This window comes from Epinephelus lanceolatus, chromosome 7, assembly GCF_041903045.1.
Source record: "Epinephelus lanceolatus isolate andai-2023 chromosome 7, ASM4190304v1, whole genome shotgun sequence".
Lineage (NCBI taxonomy): Eukaryota > Metazoa > Chordata > Actinopteri > Perciformes > Serranidae > Epinephelus > Epinephelus lanceolatus.
The window spans coordinates 17,134,880-17,140,879 of NC_135740.1; positions in this window are offsets into that span (position 1 = coordinate 17,134,880).

Below are 6,000 nucleotides of genomic sequence, written 5' to 3' on the forward strand. Positions count from 1 at the left end.
ATTGGAATGTGTGCACGTGTTCGTGTGTGCATGTGTTCACGCAAGTGTGTGTTTGTAATGGGTGTTGGGGTGATAGGGTGGGGGGGTGTTGGGCCTCTGCTCTGCGGATGTCATAATTAGGAACTGGAATTCTGGGAATTCCTGGGAAGGTTGGACGGTCCTAGGACTTTTCATCTTCTGCAGTAGCCCCCCCAGCCGCTGGCCTTACGGAAAAATACAACATGTTCCAACACACACCATCACAGCAATCAATTACCCCTAACTGTAGAACACACATCGTAAACAACAAATATCCCAAAACATCCTACAATTGTAACCTCATGGCACTGAGGTTCACAAGCATCTGTGACATGTTGGTTTGATCTGGACCCAACCACTAATTCATGGGCTGGCTAATTAACCTCAACTGTTCTAAATACAGTATGTCATGTGCTTTATTTATACCACTATCAGAAAATAGTTCCTTCCAGACAAGGAAAATAAAATGCTAAATGCACTTCTCATCAGTACAATAAAAAACGCTTCATTCTTTACAAACAGGTAGTCTTATATAAGGCTGTAATATTATCACCAAAAGAGTCCAATGGTATTTTCTGTAGACACAGGCGCCAGTATAGAAACAATGCTCTCCAATCATGTGTCATGTCAAATAACACTTTTCTAATGAGCTACCTAAAAGGCTTATTATTGCTCACTAATGCATAGTTTTACAGGGTCCAACATGTGTCTGAGGAGCACTGGATAATCACAGACACAAATAAGAGTTTGGATATTTCTCTCTCAGAATCCGACTTCTTATAACTCACACCCACCCACACGAAACTAAGTTGACCAGTTGGTGAAATGGAAATCAAATATTGTTATTTTTAGCTTCTTTTTTTAGCAGCTGGTTCGCAGTTTCAAAGTGCATGATGCAACCCAAAACAAGTGTTACATTTGGCTGCGATCACCCAAACATTTCACACAGCCTCATTCACCATCCCACTACAGCTCCTCACCTGCAGGCGGTCAACAGTATCATGGTTGCATTTTATTACATTCAGTATTTTCAGTCTAATGTTTTAAGCTTCATCGAGTTGTTTACTTCTTGTTTTAAAGGACTAAAAAGTTGTGACTGTTCCCAACTTTGCTCAGGAGGTCCACCTTCTTGTGTGGACGCCTTATAATAAACAGACCAGAATTGACATAGGGTAGTCGAGACCTCACGGTGTCTTATGTGACAGAAATCTGAGAGCACTCCAAAACTGAATTTAGTTTGGCAGCCTTAGCGATGTTGGGGGTGTGCCACCTATTCGTTTTTCACAGGTTGGTCTAGCATTAGCTTTTATTGGTTGTGTTTAGGCCCAGTGTTGCTTTGTGGTGATAATCACATAATAAACACAATGAGTAGCATTAGCAGATCTGCAGAATTATATTCATAAGCTGATTTAAGTGAGGCTACAGCCAGTGAATGGTGGAGCGCTCAGGGATGGCATGTCAATTTATGCAGGTTATTTGCATTGGGTCTTTTCAAAATAAGTTTCTGTTTTCACAGGAAATGCACGGTTGAAGTGTAGCTCAAGCACTCATTGACATAGTCTCATCATCTGTTGCCACAAAGCACCTTGACACTGTGAGGTCTCGACTACCCTATGTCAATTCTGGTCTGTTTATTATAAGGCGTCCACACAAGAAGGTGGACATCATCTAAAGGTTGTACTTGGTCAGAAAAAAATGTCTGAGCCCCATTTTAGCATCACATTCTGCTGCTCCATTGCAGTACCACAGCTAGGAACAACCACATATGGTTTGTTTTGACGCCTCACCGTGTCATTGGAGCAAGAAAGTTGAGGCCAGCTCAGCTTTTATTTAAGCATGTCAGGCATCAGTTTATAGCTTCATGTCACCGGCTTCCATTGAAAATGACTTGTAGTCTGTTGCTGTGACGCCAGTGGTATGAACACAGCAGAGGTTTCATACAGGACACCAGCAGCAGTCCTCTGGGTGAAAGTTGTGAGTGCTACTCATCCACCACACTACACCACCCACCCTGTGCAGACTTTCTTGCTTTATGGCAGTTGCCTTGGTGTGTCTCTGTGTGATGCAGAGAGCTGCTGACCAAGCGTCGGTATTTAACGAGTTGGGAATGAGACCAGGTTAATGGGGAAGGATTCAAGATGGGGCAGAAGTTTTATGTGTGTGTGTTTTAAGGAGGCAGTCAGTCATTTGTTTCTGTCATGGTAGGAGCGCTGCCAGGAGAAGTGGTGTACTCACTTGGACAGGTGAAACGGGTGGAGCTGAAGAGCCCTGCCAGTCCAAAAATGTTTCAAAGGGCTAGATTGGGTCAAATGAGCTCACCTCGAAGACATATACATTACACAGTCAGTTTATTCATTTATTTTCCATATTACCAGCGAGCGAATAAACAAATGCATAAACAGATAAATGAGGCAGCCACATGCCCTCTCAAACACATTTACACACCAGAAGACCACGTTTTTGGTCTTGCATTGGAAAGGGGTATTGTTCCACTGCAAGAATACTGTGAGCCAGCTTGTCTTCTAACACAGTCTAATGAGGCAGGAACAAATGACTATCCACTCTAACACTCTTTCTCTACGTGCACTTCTCTGAATATTGTCAATTATCCCCCATGTCTTGGCTGACCTGACTCTGAATGTGGGTCACGGGCTACACAATCACCTGGTAATTACCACAGAGTAAACAAGCCAAGCCAGGGGAGAAGTTTTAATGATTGTCAGGCTGCCACAAAGGACCCTTCATCTCTAATGAGGGGTAAGTGTGTCATATTATGTTGCACAATTGCTGGACCTGAACATCACGATAAATATAGCATCCCTGGATCCAATATTATGGGATCAAGGACATTTTAGGGCATCAATGTGATTAAATAGAAGTGTAACCCAGAAAGGCTCCCTTCACCTCAATGAAGCTGTCTACACTGACCTTACATAATAAGCCCTTTGCCCAGTTCTTGAATCAGATGATTAATTGCTCACCGGTCTTTTCAGCAGCTATGACACTATGTGCCACCCACGGAGTCTGCTCTGGCCTCATGTCTCACTCTCATTAAATGGGGCCTTTGTATCCCATGTGCTCTCTTTTGTCCCAGCATGCCCACCTATCAGAGGGGTCGACCCCTGTGTCTCTAGCCATGATGACATCACCTCTGCCCTCATCGAGGCTAGAGCAGCCAAGGTGAGGGCTCTCATGGGCAGCTACGGGCCATCTCTTTCCCCTTATCACTCAATCACTCCTTTGTGCTGGCGAGGCCTGCGGGCTTATATGGACAGTAATGAGACGGAGCACTTTGTAATCTGCCAGTGCTCTAGCAATATAACCCATACAGAGCAAACTCTATAATAGCACATTGTTTGAGGCAAGTTAAGTGAGGGTCTGAGATGTGGCGCTTTCACGCCGGTTGGAATCAGAGCCCAGAGTTTGCCTGCTGAGCTGGGCCAGTAAAACCTCTCTTTTCACGAGTCAGGTGAGTTAACGCACCAAGGAGTGCATTAATGGGGGAGAGAGAGGAGAAATTTTGCAGCTCCATGTTGCAAAAATTGCGTGTTTTTCTGTTGCAGTACGCACACTCGCAGTGCAAAACATCAAGTTTACATGCTCTTTAATGAGTTGAGACAGTTTCTCAACTCCTTGGACTCATAAAACGCTGCTGGATGAGGCCAAACATGCACTGTCATCCTACTAAAACAAGCATGTTTTTCTTAAATGCGGCTCCCACAAAGTCAACATGCAGGAGATACGAGGTTTTCACCACCTGACACCATTAACATGCATATGCATGCACACACACACACACACACACACACACACACACACACACAAATGTGCACAGTCATAAACGGAGCCAAATTTAGAAACTAACATATCATCTTCAGGTTCCTCGAAGACTTTTGGTATTTGATATTTCACAGCTTCTCCTTCTCCCAGCCGAACACTGCTCCCTTCTCATGCTCTTTCTCCTCTGAGGGGATTTATACGTTATGTTTACAATGCAAGACTCTACGCACAGCTTTGATTTACTGCTTTGATTTTGTCAGACTGCTCACGTTATGTTTTTGCGGCCATGTCCTGCATCAGTCTGAACTGAACCTCTAATGTCAAATGACAACATTAAAGGATAAACACATGGCATGAGTGTGAAGTTTATTGCATAGAGCAGTGGTTCACAACCCTTTTCCTTAAGGAACCCCTTTTCTGTCATTGAGTAAACTGATGACTTCTGACTAAGTGACATACTTTATGGATAAAATGAAATAATATAACAATAACAGTACAGAACAAGTGATAAACTGTATAATTAACCCAAACAGTGAATGTGGTAACTGCTTGTGTGTTTGTGAAAAACAAGTAATTCCCAAAAATTTTGAGCAGATTATTTCCTGTGAATGTTGCATCTGATATATTTTTAGGAGCCTTTTATATGACTCTTTGTCTGCATTATGTCTTTTTGTTTTACTAACAATCATACATACTTAATAGGCTTCACTTATGACAAATTAAGTGACTAAACTCTAGAGTTTAGTTTAGTTTTCTCCACAGAAATGAATGAAATGCTGAGATATTGGCCAACTGAATATTTTTAGGAGAAGTTTTCTTACATCCCTTAAAAAATCAAGAAGGTCTCGCGATCCCCTGTGATGCTTTGGTGACCCAAAATGGCGGAGGGGACCACCAGGTTGGTAACCAGTGGCATTGAGCTCAGCGTTCAAGTTGCATATATTCTAGTTTTTCAGGAATAATCCAACCTTTCTGGGAATATATGTATCCATTTTCTTGCTGAGAGTTAAAGGGACAGTTCACCCGAAAATTAAAAATACATACATATTTTTCCTCTAACCTGTGGTGCTTTTTATCAGTCCAAGTTGTTTTGGTGTAAGTTGCTCAGTGTTGGAGATATTGGCTGCAGAGATGTCCGCCTTCTCTCGAATATAATGGAACTAGATGGCACTCGCCTTGTGGTGCTCAAAGCGCTAAGAAAATACATTTGAAAAACTCAACAGTGATGTTTCTTTCCAAATAGCATGACCCAGTTACTCAAGATAATCCACAGACCTTGTTGTGAGCAGTTTGATTTAGGAACTATTTTCTTTCCACCGAAATACACCTGCCAACCGAATCACCATGCTGAAGGAAGTGTGCATTTGCATAGAAGTGCATCTGCTAGCTCACCCTGCACCACTGAGCTAGCCAATATAACAGCTCAGCTGAGGTGGACGCCAATAATGTTTATATCTCATGCTATGCTCATTAGCAAAAGCCTCTCATCTATGAGTACATGCACGCTTCCTTCTGCGCAGTGATACGGTTGGCAGGTGTTGTTCGGTAGACATGGTTCCTACATCCTACATGAAACTGCTCACAACAGGGTCTGTGGATTATCTTCAGTAAACAGGTCATGATTCCTAGAAAGAAACATTGCTGTTGAGTTTTTCAAATATTCAAATATTCAAAATCACTAACTCAACAGGCTTATATTAGGGACAGGCCTTTAATCTTTTACACAAAACTGTTGGTCAAAGACGTGAAATACAATAAAACTTTTTTGTTTTACTTGTATAAAAATTAGGCCTCTGATAACATATATGTGATATGTTACAACATTTGTTTCACAACACCTAAGGATAACGACACCCGGCATACCGACACAACACCACTTTATCCTGTTAAAACAATAGTCACCACATGGATTAATTTTTATGAAAAACCCATTTGATTCTTTTGATTCTTTTTGATCGGTGGACCATTGCAAACTGAAGGAATAAAAATAACTTACCAGAATATCGAGAAGGGACACATATTCTGACTCTATGACAGCTTCAGAGGAAGGGAGTCGCCACTTGTTTTTCGTCATGCCGGTAAATCTAAATGACTTACAGTCTTCTCTGGTGCTCATGGTTTCAGTAAACTGAAATTAACTGAGGTAACAATGTGTAGCATCTCCATATTGACAAAAGTTTAGACATTTATATTTGTATGTGC